General features: G+C 37.2%; 2 pseudogenes; both read left to right on the top strand.

Moving 5' to 3' along the window:
• The window catches only part of LOC110295069, a 24,624-nt pseudogene extending 14,571 nt beyond the window's left edge, over positions 1-10,053 (top strand).
• Positions 10,054-14,612: 4,559 nt separating this feature from the next.
• LOC110295061 lies at positions 14,613-15,245 on the top strand (annotated as a pseudogene).
• Positions 15,246-16,107: the final 862 nt, after the last annotated feature.

Raw genomic sequence — 16,107 nt, 5'->3', positions numbered from 1 at the left:
TTGTTGAAAATGCTCTCTTTTTCCCACTGGATGGTTTTAGCTCCCTTGTCAGAGATCAAGTGACCATAGGTGTGTGGGTTCATTTCTGGGTCTTCAATTCTATTCCATTGCTCTATGTGTCTGTAGCTATACCATTACCATGCAGTTTTTATCACAATTGCTCTGTAGTAGAGCTTTAGGTCTGGCATGGTGATTCCACCAGATGTTCTCTTATCCTTGAGAAGAGTTTTTACTATCCTAGGATTTTTTGTTATTCCAGATGAATTTGCAGATTGCTCTTTCTAATTCATTGAAGAATTGAGTTGGAATTTTGATGAGGATTGCATTGAATCTGTAGATAGCTCTTGGTAAGATAGCCATTCTGATGGGGCAAAACTTCCTAGCTTATGGGTAAGTCTGGAACATGAGAAATGAAGAAATAAACAACTTTTTTTTTCAGATGCAAAACGTGGTTCCTGTATCAACTAACATTAAATGTTGCTGAAAATAAAAGTAATTTAAAATATGCTGGCATTGATTGTGCTGTCACAGAATTAACCTGACATAGCTGCCATTCAAAAATTTCAGTAAGTTCAGGAGTCTACTAAACTTCTTACTGTTCAGCAACCTTTTGCATAAGCCCACATCATATCATAGTCTAAGACAGCTGTTTAATATGTAATTATAATATTAAAACATTGAATAATGAAAAAATAATTATTGTTGTCAAACTACAAAATGTTATTCAATATTGAATTTTATTCTTTAAGAATATGGTATCTAAATTTAGGAATTTAACAGTGTAATGGTCTCTTATCTTCTAAGTATATTAAAACAGATAAGTGAAATATACAAATTTAAGTAACATAATAAAGTAAAATATGTATTGAGTATACAGAAATAGAAACAAATATATTTATATTACCTGACAGTATATATGGATATGTAACTGAACATTCATTAATTTTTTTCTTCGGGATTAAATGTACATTTTGTTGTATCTAAATTTTATGATTCTGCTTCAATATATTCAAAACCATTTTCTCAATTTTACATTTTATTGATTAAGTTATTTTATTAGCTGTTTTTCAGATTAATGCATGATTCAACTGTGAGCTCTAGTATTTTCAATTGATGTGTAATTTTTGTAGAATTCTTCCTTATTATTTTCATTTTTTTATCCTAGAGAACTGAACATATGTGTGCCAATAGGTCTAATGCTACTAAAATTGTTAACTTTATCTCTTCATTTGTGTAATGGTCAAATGTCTGACTCAGAAAGCTTCCAGTTAAACTGAACTGTCAATGATAATCTTCTGACTTCATTCCAGGTGTTTCATGTTCTGAGATAAACATGACAAATATTAAAAATGTTTATTTCCAGTATTCTCTCTATCACCAGTTTTACTTTATTTCCAATGCCTGGCTTGAAGTACTGTTTACAAAATTTACAATTTAAAGGCACTGAAGTTCAGTTATTATCATTATTCTTCTTTGCTGACTCATATCAAGAGATACCAATACACATTGGCATAGGCAAGGAAACTTTACACATCAGAAACAAATATTTTTTATTATAAATTTTTATATTTTAAAATTAAAATATAATTGTGTCATTTTTCATACTTGCTCCCTCTCAACATCGTAGCCTGTTTTTCTTAATTTTTATTGTTTTACACATAGCACACATACATGCACACTAATACATAAATATGTAAATATAACTTATTCAGATTAAACTAGTATTATTGTGCATGTACGATTTTAGGGCTCATCACTTGGTATTGTATCACTAATCAGGGGGCTTCTCCCTTGGGAAGAATATTTTTCCCAAAATCAGCATTGTGCTGTTGACTACAAGTCTTGGTCTATGGGTGGTTTTACCAAACCTCTGTACTATAATTGGGAGACATATGCTGTGACATTTCCAGTTTTTTGTGTTAAGGTTGTTTTGCTTCTATTTTTTTCCATGTGTAAATATTTTTATTATATATACATACATATATATATATATATTAATTGCATTTAAATCCCCTTTCCTGGTTCCCCTCCAAAAATCCCCTATCCTCTCCCCTCTCCTGCTCCCCAACCCACCTACTTCCTTCACCTGGCCCAGGCATGCCCTTATAATGGGGCATAGTACCTTCACAGGACCAAGGGCCCTTTCTCCCACTGATGACCAACTAGGCCATCCTCAGCTACATATGCAGCTAGAGCCATGAGTCTCTCCATGTCATTTCTTTGATTGGAGGTTTAATCCCACGGAGTTCTGGGATTACTAGTTAGTTCATATTGTTGTTCCTCCTATGGGGCTGCAAACATATCAGCTCATCGGGTACATTCTTTAGCTCCTTTATTGGATAGCCTGTGCTCCCTGTAATGTATGATTGTGAGCATCAACTTCTGTATTACTCAGGCACTGGCAGAGCCTCTCAGGAGACAGCAATATCAGGGTCTTGTCAGCAAGCTCTTGTTGGCATCTGCAATAGTGTCTGGATTTGGTGGTTGTATATGGGATGGATCACCAGGTAGGGCAGTATCTGGATAGTCCTTCCTTCAGTCTCTGCTCTGAACTTTGTCTCTGTAACTCGTTCCATGAGTATTTTGTTCCCCCTTCTAAGAAGGATCAAACTGTCCACACCTACATCCTCCTTCTTTTTGAGTTTCATGTGTTTTGCAAATTGTATCTTGGGTATTCTGAGCTTCTGGGCTAATATCCACTTATCAGTAAGTACATACCATGTGTGTTCTTTTGTGATTCGGTCACTGCACTTAGGATGATATCCTCCAAAACCATCCATTTGTCTAATAATTTCCTGAATTCATTGTATTTAATACCTGAGTAGTACTCCATTGTGTAAGTGTACCACATTTTCTAGGTTTTTTTCTAGGTTTTTTTTTTCCCTAGGTTTTTTTCTCTTGATCATATATCAGAGTTCTTGAGTGCTGTGGTCATGTTCACTTCCTTTCATTTTGCTTTTCCTTGTTGAGTACAGCATTTCCTCACTATTTTTCTCCCATCTCAGTGGACATTGCTCTTATGTAGTCAAACCCATAGGTAATGTACTTTTAGTACTGTTTAATTCCAGTTTTTGTTTCCAATATTCCTATTCAGAATTTTCAAACCTCAATTTTCTTGCTGACTTTTTCTTTCATATTGCTGAGTTTCTCATCTATTTTCATCACTGATTATTCTTTGTTGCTTACTCAGCTTATAAGGTCCTAGTTTGAGTGTATCTGCTTATTTGTATCATCCTTGAGGGTGCTGATCATTTATCTGAAATTGTACTAATTTCAATATTGATGCTTTTAGTATGAAGTCAAATAGGCTTACTTTTATATTTATTTTTCCGTCATGAAATTTAAAATTGAATTGTATACAAGTCTGATTTCTTGAATCATTGTACCTATTCATTCTTCAACTCTGAACAATAGCTAGAAGATCAACTAGTTGAATGGAAAAGACTCATTATTCCACAGAAGTTTCTTTCTACAGTACTTAAAGGCAGTCACTTTCATACTGAGCTCTTTAGAATGAGTTATCTTTAGCTTAGACATCATGGAATAATTCTATTTTCTTGTTTTGTACTATGTAGAGCTGCTCCACTTGAAGAGACTTCCTGAGGTAAAATTGAAGAGTTATTTTTGTTTCCTCTCACTGCTCTTTAGATGGAATGAATGTACTGTGTGCTTCCTGTCCTAAGAGGCTGTTCTTCATTTGTGTACCAAGTACAAGTGACATGAAACCCAGATGACATGTCTGATATGTTCTCCAACTTTCTCTGCAAAGTAGTATGCCTGTTAAATCTTTACTTCCCAGTCTTCTTTTCTCAGTTTAAGTCTTAACCTTCTATATACTAGAATACAGTATTCATTCGGTTCTTTTTATAACAATCATGTGTGGCCCAGATGTTCTTTATTACCTCAAATTTAACATTTTGAAGTACTTTTTAATTAGTTGGCATTTTCCTTTTGTTACTTGTCTTGCCTCAAACATATCCATATGTTTCTAATCTCACTTCAATAATTCTATTCTCCTTTGTTTCTGTGGTAACATTAACATTTTAAAATTACGCCTTATTTCTTCCCCAAGCTGTTTATAGGCTTTTCATTTCTATGGTTCTGTGACTTTTTCATTCGATATGTATCCTTTGTGCTTTACTTTTCTAGAATAAGTGACATTAACTAATTATTTTGAGATTATAAATGATTAATTTGCATGTTACCTGTGGTTTGGTGGTGTATTTTCACTGTAATCAATGGCACTTATTTTTCCATTCAGTAGGTATTCAGCTTGTTTGGCAAGCTTCATATATAGGAACACCACTAGTTTCTTTCTGATTGAAAGTCATCAGTGAATGATGTTAGGTTGCCAGAAAAACATCATGTAAAGACCAGTGGAAAACAGGAACAGGATGATAATTTTCTGGAACACACACATTTCTACCCTTTTGTTATTGTTCACTTTTATACTGAAGGCACAGCTTCCCTCTACTTTTGTTCTTTAAAAGACTCTCAAGTTGCCCAGAAATGATTAGTCATTTTGTTGTTGTTGTTTTGTTTGTTTTCTGTTTTGTATTTTTTATTGGTTATTTTATTTACATTTCAAATGTTATCCCCCTTCCCAGTTTCCCCTCCACAACCCCCCTATTCTACCCCTTGCTTTTATCAGGGTGCTCTCTCCACCCACCCACCCCCTCCAGCCTCACCTAGCATTCGCCTAAGCTGAGACATCATGCCTTCACAGGACCAAGGGCCTCTTCTACCATTGATGCCAGATAAGGGTGTCCTCTGCTACATATGCAGTTGGTGCAATGGGTCCTTCCATGTGTTCTCTTTGGTTGGTGGTTTAGCCCCTGGGAGCTCTGGGGGATGGGCAGGTCTAGTTGGTTGATGTTGTTGTTCTTCCTATGGAGCTGCAAACCCCTTCAGCTCCTTCAGTCTTCCCCCTAACTCCTCTATTCGGGTCCCTGTGCTCATTCGGTTTTGTTGTCTAGTTATCCCTGCTTTCCCAGCTCCACTCCTCCCCTACTTTTACTTCATTTTGTAAAATCTCTGTGAGCTAAAATCAAATCTTAAATAAAATACATTACTATCAGTTCATTTTCTCATAGGCTCCCTACCTCATCTTTCCAACCTACGCTTCTTCCTGCATTTTCCACAGGAAATTTGTTTAGATGTAAAATTATGTTTGCTCCCCATGATTAAGCTACAGTTGTGTTTAATTGTATCAAAGTTGGTAGGTTTCAAAAAATATGTACTTGGCTAAAAAGCAACCAGCATCAACTGTCAGCATGTCCCTCATCCAAGTTCAAGATTGCCAAGTATATGCAATCATTTGAGGTTTGTGGTCCTCACTGTTTTTCTATGTCAGAATTGTTATTTTCCCTGATATTGTTTCTTTTTTGATTGTTATCTGGAGTTTTGCAAAGGAAGGGTAAAGAAGTATTTGTATCCTTCTCATTTTTACCACGGTTTGTTTTAATATCTGTTTTATCTATTATATAATTAAATATATGTTATCATATATAAATATTACCTTAATATTCTATTCATGCTAGTGTACAATATATTTTTTCAAAAACTAGAAGTAGATTTTAAAAAAAATACAAGTAATTAAAAAAAATTGTAAGATTTCAAGCAAAATTACCACAGTTTAAATGTAGATACAAGGAATACCACTTGTATCTATAGGATATAAAATTTTCATTTACAATGTTATAATTTTATTTTAATTGAAATTTTAATTTTAAATGTTTATTAAAACTTTATTAAAGCTGCATTAAAATTATTAAAATACACTACAGTATTCTATATAGATTATTAAAATACTTTAAATTTAATATTAAATTTAAATTATTAATTAAAATTTTTATTAAAAACTGTTAATGACGTTCTATTGAGTTTCATTTTGGCTTCATTATTGACATGTTAGTATCTGGTCACTGGTGTTTATGAGCCATTTATGTTTTTAAATTATTTCACATCGGTTTTGATTTAATCAGTTCCAGATTTTCATCTTACTTAGTTTCTCTTCCATATTGGTAGTTGAGTAGATGTTTACTTTCTTCATTCTCTTCCCAATTCTCAGTGAAAGCTATTTAGTTACTTAACTAGATGGAACATGCTTCCTGGCATGAAGAACACCATAATGTGTCATTCCATTCTCTCCAACCTGTAAGTGTATGAACACAGTTAAAGCAGATGACTTTATAGACATTTTTACAGCAGCCACAGGTTATTTAGAGAGAATATTCACAATTTTAGGAACCAATTCAGCTATGGGCATATTGAAACTATCCTCTTCTACTTGCTCACTACAGGCTCTGAAGCTGCACTCATGGCTTCTTTGAGAAACTCAGTATCCTTCATATCCTGGTGGGCAATGTTTACCAATTTTCTTTGTGCAATATAGGTGCTCCCTAGGTGATCACAGAAGAAATTCAACCATCCAGATGCAGGTTTGCTTTCATCTTTAGCTACTGCTGTAGACTTACAAATGATAAAAAAGGATAGCATTCTTTATATTGCTTAAACTCATCTTTTCAAAAGATGAACTGCTAATAATCATCAAAATTTTCTTTATCTTTTGTCAGAGAATAAAGTTGATCCCTGGATGAAGGGGCGGGTAACTTGCATCTTCCCAGCTACATTGGGAAACTTTCCCACCAGAGATAGCAGCAGTGAGCTTGAAAGTCCACCGATGATTCAGTGGAGGTTGCCCCTTTCCAAGAGATCTTAAAACTCATGGAGAAAATGCATTCTTACTTTCCAGAGACCTCAGAGGATTATTTGCTCTCTTGAATGTGTTGTACTTTTCCTTAAAATTCTCTGGTCCTCTTTGGAATAAACTCAATGATACCTCAATATTTTAAGTGTAAGTGTGCATTCTTCCTCAGGATGTACAGATTTCTCTTCTTTTTCTCTTATCCCTAGGATTTTATGAAAATCATCTGGACTGTGACCATGCTTTTGCCTCCAAATGTTTTGAATCATCTCATTAAATTTTGAGTAAATGTTATCCTAGTCTTATATCGGTCAGGTTTTATCTAGTCCTTATGTCATGCTTCAAACTTGTTGAAACACCATCATGTATTTTGTTTTCATTTGGAATTCTTTGCCATAAATGATTTCAAATGTTTCTCCATGGGTTCTCTTTAGTTTTCCCACTATACTTTTCATCTCTTTGAAATACCTCAGGATGAGATTCTCAGAAGCTATGGCATGAGTAACATTAGTGAATATACATAGACAGAAATTGTTCAAAGTTGATTGAATTTCTTATGTAACTTTTCATCCTTTATGCTTTATCCTCTATCCTTTACATTTAAAGCCAACTTTAGACTCCTATCTGAAAATTAATTTCCATACTGTGACTTTTAGTTATCTAGTCTTGGCTTTAAAAAATAATTATTGCCTTTCTTTCTGGTGTCTAACATAAGTGAACCTTTAAAAATTAGTAGCTTATGTTCAAAATTTGCTTCCATTGAACCAATATTTCTTTAAAATATGTTTCAGATTCTTGCTTGATAGTTTTACACCTTGCTACTAAGGTTGTAGTATACCATGTCTGGACTGCGTTCCTGAGCTCAGCACAAAATGCAGGACTCCCTTTTCTTAGCCTGGTTTCCTCTTCTTCCTTTGACCTACAGAATGCTTCTCATGCAACTGAGGTGTCACTAGAACCTTAACCTCAGCCAATAAATCTTCACCCTAAGAAGAGCCCCTTCCCCCACTCCAAGGTTTATATAGTCCATGTTCTCCCCAGATAAAAAGAGTACAAGCTGTTTTATTGACTATCATCTAAGAGAGCTATTTTCTAAAAGAGATGTAACATTGAAAACTGATAACACTGAAATCTTTGGAGATTTCTCTGTCCCCCCAAGCCCCCAGTACAGAATTCTGCTGACCCATCTGTTCCACACTTCAGTTCATCCTTTCCCACCTGGTGTGTGCACCAGGGCCCAAACATCCTAAGGGAAGACATGGACTGTTGAACTCAGCTCAACTTCATTCTTCCCGCTTGATGTGCAACAGTGCCTGGACATCCTAAAAGAAGAAGCAAAAAATAGAACCATATGATACTTTTGTATTTCCTGGTAATTGAACCATTAAGTTTATTGGTTATAGTGTCAGGACTTTTCCTTTTAAAATATGTTTATTCAGCTGATTCTTCAAGCACAAAATGGATCTTCTCAGCTCCCAGGTGTTAACCCCACCCCTCCTTCAACTATCCATCATCAGCAACTACATCATTACCAGCCACCAAATTCTATACCTCTAAAAGGTTCCTAAGATCACAGACAACACATTGCCACCACACTCGCCTAAGAACCAAAGAAGGCAACACATTTCAAGAAATAAAACATCTACCAATAATGGCAAGACCATATTTCAGCACCTAGAATTACAATCTTTCCAAACCAGACACTTGAACACCAAATATAAAAAGACAATCAGTTACAGTATATTTTATGACTCCACTAGAGGTCAATACTCCTACTATGGCAGGCCTGGAATATTACAATAGAGCTGAAACACAAGACAAAGACTTTACAATGTCTTTATGGATATGCTAGAAGTCCTTAAAAAGGAAATGAATAAATCTTTTAAAGAAATCTAGGGAAACATAAACAGTGGAAGGAAATTATTGAAAGAGTTCAAAATCTGAAAGTTGAAATAGATTCAGTAGCCACCCATTCTCCTTCACTGAGTTGATCAGTCCTAGCAGAAGAACAACAAAATTTCTGACTTTAGAGTGGCTACTTGCAGTCAAAAGACCCTGAATACAGTCAAGATGAGAAGCCAGGTTTGATGTGCATGGGGAAGATGTACTCAGCCTCCAAGCCACTGAAGAGTGTTTACATTGCTGGCTGCCTGCACACTACTTTAGAGATTGTTGTCCTTATTGAGACTTTCATGGCCATGGGTGCTGAGGTGTGGTAGCCCAGCTGCAAGATCTTTTCTAGTCAGGACCATGTAGTGGCTATCATTGTGAAGGCCAGCATTCCAGTGTTTGCCTGTAAGGGAAAGACAGATGAGAAGTAGAGTAGTATTGTGGTACATTTAGCAGATGTTGCACTTCAAGGATGAATCCTTCAAATTAATTCGGGATGATGGTGGTCACCTAACTAACTTCATCTACACCATATACCCACAGCTTCTGTCAGGCATCTGAGACATCTCTGAGGAGAACACAACTGAAATTTACAACCTCTACAAGATGATGGCCAATGGGATACTGAAGGTGTCTGCCATCATTGTTAATGATTCTTTCACCAAAAACAAGTTTGACAATGTCTATGACTAATAGAATCCCTCATAGGATGAAATAGGCCACAGATGTGATGATTGTGAGTAAGGTGACAGTGGTAGCAGGCTATAGTGATATGGGCAAGGGCTCTTACCAAGAGATGAATGGTTTTGGAGTCTGAGTCATTATAACCTAGATTGACCCCATCAGTACATTGCAGGTTACAATGGAAGGTTATGAGGTGACTACTGAGGAAGAGGCCTGTAGGAAGGGCAACATCTTTGTTACCACTAGAGGCTGTGTTGGTATCATCCTAGGCTGGAACTGCAAACAGAAGGACTATGCTATTGTGTGGAACATTCTACACTTTGATGTGAAGATGATGTGAATTAGCTCTGTGTGAGGGCTCTATGTGAGGGCCATGGAGAAGGAAAGTAAGGGGCGGGGAGAAGGTGAGGGTCCAGCCCCAGGTGACCCTCTAGTGGCTGAAGAATAGACAACAAATCATTCTGCTGGCTGTAAGCCTGCTGTCAGTGTGAGTTGTGCTGTGGGCTACCCCAGCTTTGTGATGAACAACTCTTTCATGAACCAGGTGGTGGCACAGACTAAACATGCTTTTACCAGATAAATTCCTAGTTTGAGTTCACATTCTGCCTAAGAAGCTTGATAAGGCAGTTGCCAAAGCCTAAGTGGACAAGCTGAATATAAAGCTGACCATGCTAACAGAGACGATATCTCAGTACTTGGGCATGTCTATTTACAGCCCCTTCAAGCCTGATCACCACTGCTACCGAGAGCCAGGATTGACCTTCACCTTCTAGTGGCTAGCCGCCATTTTTGTTTCAGGAACTCTCTCTTTCCCAAGAGTAAATGTCACCAACATGGCAGTTGCTTCACAGGTGTTTGCCCTCCACTGGATCTGGTTACTCTGGTTGTGTCCTTTATTATATCCCTCATACTATTGCAGGTGTGATGATAGGGAACTAAGAGGCCCTAGTCAAGACAGTGGTACATGGGAAGCATCAACAAGGGACATTAGCTCAAAAGTTTTAGGAGTGCTGAGGCTGGGTGTTGCTAGTGGTGGTAAGGTCAAGACAACAAAAATTAAGAAATATCTATCTACAAATGCACCCTACAGAAAGAGCTGTAAGGAAAATTTCAACCTAAAGTGTTAGCTGCACCCAAGAAAATTCATTTAATAAACAATACCAGATCAGCAAACAAAAAAGTGGAAACACACATACACATGCACATTGGACATTGGTTCCAATGTTTTGATTCATTTGGGAATCTGCTTGTCCAAACACTAAAGGTCCCTAAAGGTCCTTGTACCCAATTCGTTTTTGATTGATAAATAAAGATGCCAGCAGCCAGTAGTTGTGCAAAGGAAGACCAGGTGCGACCCTTAGATTTGCACGGTCTAGGACAGATGAGAGAAAAATAGACAGAGGATTGCCCTGAAGTGTGGGATAGAAATGGATGTAGGAGCTGCAGGAGAAAAACCCACAGGCCATGCAAAAATTCAGGTGGGGGGGCTACTGGCCACTTCTAGGATTGGGCCTGGAGGTAGAAGGGGATGGTTTAGGAGTGCTCAGCTACTGTTGTAGCCAAGGCATTTTAGAATTAACTGGTCTCTCTTTCTCTCTCTCTCTGCCTCTCTCTCTCTCTCTCTCTCTCTCTCTCTCTCTCTCCCTCTCCGCCTCTCCCTTCCCCTTCCCCTTCCCCCATCTGTGTATATGTATACATAATACATAAGACATATATATATATATATATATATATATATATATCTTCCATTTGTGAAACCATATAGTTCCTGGGCAAGTGTATGCATGTAAACTACCAGGAGCCTAAGCAATATAGCTAAACACACACACACACACACAAACACACACCACCACCACCACCACCACCACAACAACAACAACAAAATAACAGGAACAAAACACTCCTCACTAATATTTCTCCACATCATTTGTTATACTTCTCCATAAAAAGACATATACTAACAAAATGGATGTAAAAAGAGAATCCATCTTTCTGCTGCTGCATCCAGGAAATACTCTTTAAAATCAAGAAAACACATCATTTCAGAGTACAATGATGGATAAGGTTACTCCATGCAAATGGAACTAAAAAGCTAGTTGATGTAGCCATTTTAATATCTGAATAGGTAAACTTCAAACCAAAACTCATCAGAAGATATAGAGAAGGAAATTACATATTCATCAATGGAAAAATTCTCCAAAACGACATTATAATTTGTAATATCTATGCCCCAAACACAAAAGTACAGGTTCATAAAAGAAACACTACTATACCATAAGGTATAAATTGGCCATCATATACTTAGGGAGAAATTTTGGTAGCTCACTCTTGCCAATAGGCATATCATCCAGTCAAAAAATAATCAAAGATGATAAATGCTAGAGATAACTGTGATTATAAATCAAATGAGCCTAACATATATTTACAGAATATTTCACCTCAAAACAAAAGAATATTCTTTCTTCTCAGCACCTCTTAAAGTTTTCTCCAAAATTAAGCACATACTGGGACACTAAGATAGTCTTTACAGATACAAAAAAAGAAATTGAAATAAAACCCTACATTCTTATTAACCACCACAGATTAAAGCTGGATAGTCACAGCACTGCAAATAACAAAAAAGCAAAAGTTGTTCATAGAAAACGAAGAACTCTCTACTGAATGAAACATGGATAAAGACAAAAAGTAAAAAAGAAATCAACTGAATGAAAATGAATATCACAATACTCAAACTTATGGATCATAATAAAGATAGTTCTAAGAGACAAGTTCATACCACTAAGTGCCTTCATAAAAAAATATTGCTTATATTTCATACTAGTATCTGAGCAGCACACCTGGAAGCTCTAGAACAAAAATAAGAAATCACGCATGAAGGGAGTAAATAGCAAAAATCAATCAAACTTGGGCAGAAACTAATAAAATAGAAAGAACAACCACAGCAACAAAATACAAAGAATCAATAAAACAAATTGTTCTGTTAAAAAAAATGAGACTGACAAATCTTTATATAAGCTCACTAAAAGATGGCTAGGATATCCGAATTAACAGAATTAGAAAGAAATGGGAACAAAACAACAGGAACCAAGGAAATCCAGAGAATCATAAGGACATAACTCTAAAAACCTATAATCCAACAAATTAGAAAATCTAAGGAAAATTGAAAATTTTCTCGATGCATACTAGTTTCCAAAGATAAATCAGGATCAGATGCGGGATTTAAACAAACATATAACTCACATTGCAAAAGAAGCAACAATTAAAAACCCTTGAACCCAAAGAAGCCTAGCACTAGATTGTTTAGCACAGAATTCTACAGCCCTTTCAAAGAAGAATTAATGAAAATAGTTTTCAAATTATTTCACAAAATAGAAACAGAAGAAAAATTTCCCAATTCATTTATAAGGCCACAGTTACCCTTATACCCAAACTGTGTAAAGATCCAATAAAGAAAGATAATTATATAATATTTTTCTTATGAACATATATGTAAAAATCCTCAATAAAGTTTTACATATCAAAATCCAAGAACCCATCAAAAAGCTCATTCACTAGTGGTCCATTTTCCCAGCTCACAACTCCACCTACATTGCCAGAGGCATGCAGTACCAGGAACAGCTAGATAAGATCCCTTCCCTTGAATGACTTGTTAACCCAGTCCTCCTAAAGAAAACCTAACAGCTCTAAGCTAAATCCTGTACCCTGTACTCCATTTTCTGGCCTACAACTCTGCCTGCATTCCCTGAGATCTCCCAGCACCAGTAACAAACAGCTCTGGTGTCATCCCAAGCGCTTGTCAACCAAAGACCATTAAAGCACACCCAAAAGTAGTAAACTGCACTGTTCCCTGTGCTTCATTTACCAGCCCACAACTCGGTCTGCTTTCCAGGAGGTCACTCTGGCACCAAGGATCCCAGTCCATGCTCATAATAGGAATCCCAGAGACAAGTTTTACACCCAAAACCCTAGAAGCCACACAAGACAGAAAAACCCCAGCGAGTGAAAGAGACCTGTATGAAAAGATCTTTAAGTTACTTTAGAGAGACATTGAAGACAATATTAGAAGATGGAAAGATTTCCCATGCTCATCGGATCTATGGGATAATAAAAATGGCCACTGTATCAAAAACTATCTGTAGATTCAACACAATTCCCATCAAAATTACAACACAATTCATGACAGACCTTGAAAAGGAACTATTGGGAACTAAAAAAGGGGGCCCGATGGGAAGAGGGGGAAGGGGAACCCACAACCTACCAAAGTTTTACCTATTCTCTGGTTTGTCAGGCGTGGGAGAGCTGCCATGAACTTTCTACTCATCCCCAGGTGGGCATCTCCTCAGACCCACTCTTCAGGGGGTGTCAAGGGGAAGCCCTACCTGGGGTTCCCAGAGCTACTTTGCTAAAGCCACCAGGGTTATGAGAGAGAGGGATGAGGGAAGAGGTTCCCAACACTGACCAGAGTGAGTGCAGCAGGTCTTGATGAGCAGAGACTCTCTATGGTTTTAGAGCTTTATTATAGAAATGCAGGGGGAAAGAGAGGAGAGAAAGAGAGAGAGAGAGAGAGAGAGAGAGAGAGAGAGAGAGAGAGAGAGAGAAGGCTAGAGGGAAAAAGAGTAAGAGGGAGAGAGGAGAGGAGAAAGGAGAGGAGAAGACAAAGAGAAAGGAAAGAGGAGAGAGGAGTGAGAGAAGTGAGAGGTAAGAGAACAAAGGAGTGAGAAAGACAAGTAAAGAGAGCAAGGTGGGGCTGAACAGCCCTTTTTATGGTCTTTACTGTTGCTAGGTAACTGGGGAGGTGTTTAGCCTGAAGGTCAGAAGCTTGGGCCATTGCTAACATGACTTCTAGCCATGCTTCTCTTGTGGGGGCTGTTGGGGCACGGGGGTGGTGGTGGTGGTGGTGGTGGTGGTGTGGTAACTTAGGCAGGATCCAGAGTTCTAGGAGCATGAGGGAATGCCTACCATGTCATGAAGGTGAATTATCATCCTTTGGGGTTCAGACCTCAGCTCAACTGGAGACCAGCCTGCAATTCCCCACAAGCAACACCTTCCAATTTCATATGGGGTAAAAATCTTCCCTGCATATCTAAAAACAATCCTGTACATTAAAAGGAATTCTGTAAGTGTCACTATCCCTGATTTCAAGCTGTACTACAAAGCAATAGTGATGAAAACTTAACAGTATGGGCATAAAAACAGACAGGTTAATCAATGGAATCATATCAAAGAACCAGAAGTAAATCCACATCCCTGTAGACACTTGATTTTTGACAAAGAAGCCAAAACTAAAGAGGGTCCTGGAGAGGGTGGCATCAGGTGCCTTCTGAAGTAAACCACAGTGACGGAAGCCCCGGCTTGGGGATCTGCGCGCAATGTCAGATACTTACCACCCAGTGTTATACTGATATACCACCCTTCCACCATGTGCCTCAGTATTGCCTAAAGAGATCTGTGCAAGAACCTTCTTCAGAATCACTGAGCCATTAGAAAACAAACAAGAGGTATTTAGAGAAGAGAATTATAGAGTACTCAATGGGAGAAATGTGTGCTGTAGTATCAGGAATAGAGGACTACCAGCATTTAATACCTTGGTGTTAAAAATCAGATATAATAACAAGGAGATCTGGATATTGTAAAACCTGATTAGAAATTGGGTTCCCACATCAATAGTAACCTTAGTAAAACCACATTTGGTAAAGGCATCTTATATTGATGGGAAATTTTTCAATCATTTGGAGACTATTTGGCGTTTTAACCCAGATCTTCCTGGCTATCCAAGAACTTGTACCTTAGATTTTTCCATTTCTTTTGAATTTTGCTCCCTCTGCACTCTCAGCTCACTACACTGTTCTTCAATGAAGTTCTGAAACAAATGGCAGCAGCCTTTGAAAGAAGAGCATGTAAACTGTATGGTCCAGAGACAAACATACCTCAGGAATTAATGATTCTTGAAATTAGTCATACCTAAGAGGAAAATACAAGCTGCCTCCACCTACTCTTGACTAGTTTGTTCACTTTTAGGAAGTCCTTTCACCATCTATTGAGAAGTCAGAAAGCATTTGTTAAACCTGCCTTGATTCTAAGCCTTGAAAATATGTACAGTGAATATGGACCCACTTGTACATAGAATTATTTCTTCAATCAAGTGTGACTCTAATTATCATGTACATTTACAGGCTCTGTCCCCCTTTATAATAACAGATGTCATCACTGTTGCCACATTCCTCTTTTGAGTACACAGAAGAACACTCTTTAATTCTCACCTTACATGAAAAGGTTAGCTGAGATACAATGTGTGTTTTATTAACCATATCACTTTTAAGTTATTAGGTTCAGATTATTTGTAACTTATTGTTATTTGGCATGCCATATGGCTTAGGGTACTTGAGTAATCATATACTTAATGTTAAGACTTTGATTTAAAGTACTGATAATGAAGTCTTAGCACTTTGGGTATTTTAAATTGTTCTTAGGGTAGCAGTCGATGATTCAGTGTTGTTGGGAAGTTGCTGCCCAGATGTACTCAGTGGGATTTTTGTTTTGTTTTGTTTTTTGTTTTATTTGGTGAGTGGTCCAGAGCTCTGAGCTACTTTTCTAGACATGTGAAACTTCCTTCCAAGTGCTTTCCACTTTCAAATGCTGATTGTGTCAAAATTTTGCCTGCCACTGTAGGCAACAGATAAATAAGTAGTTAATATGTCTCCAACACTGCACAGTGTATTTTCTATTTATTGTGCATATTCACTTTCAAAAATATTCTAAACATTTTTTTAAGTCAGTGTAAAGGCCGAAGTCATGACTTAATAAAGTTAAATTCTTTACTTTTGTGA

Source organism: Mus caroli, chromosome 1 (assembly GCF_900094665.2).
Source record: "Mus caroli chromosome 1, CAROLI_EIJ_v1.1, whole genome shotgun sequence".
NCBI lineage: Eukaryota > Metazoa > Chordata > Mammalia > Rodentia > Muridae > Mus > Mus caroli.
The sequence above is the reverse complement of the archived record's forward strand: the minus strand, read 5'-3'. Positions and strand labels throughout refer to the sequence as shown.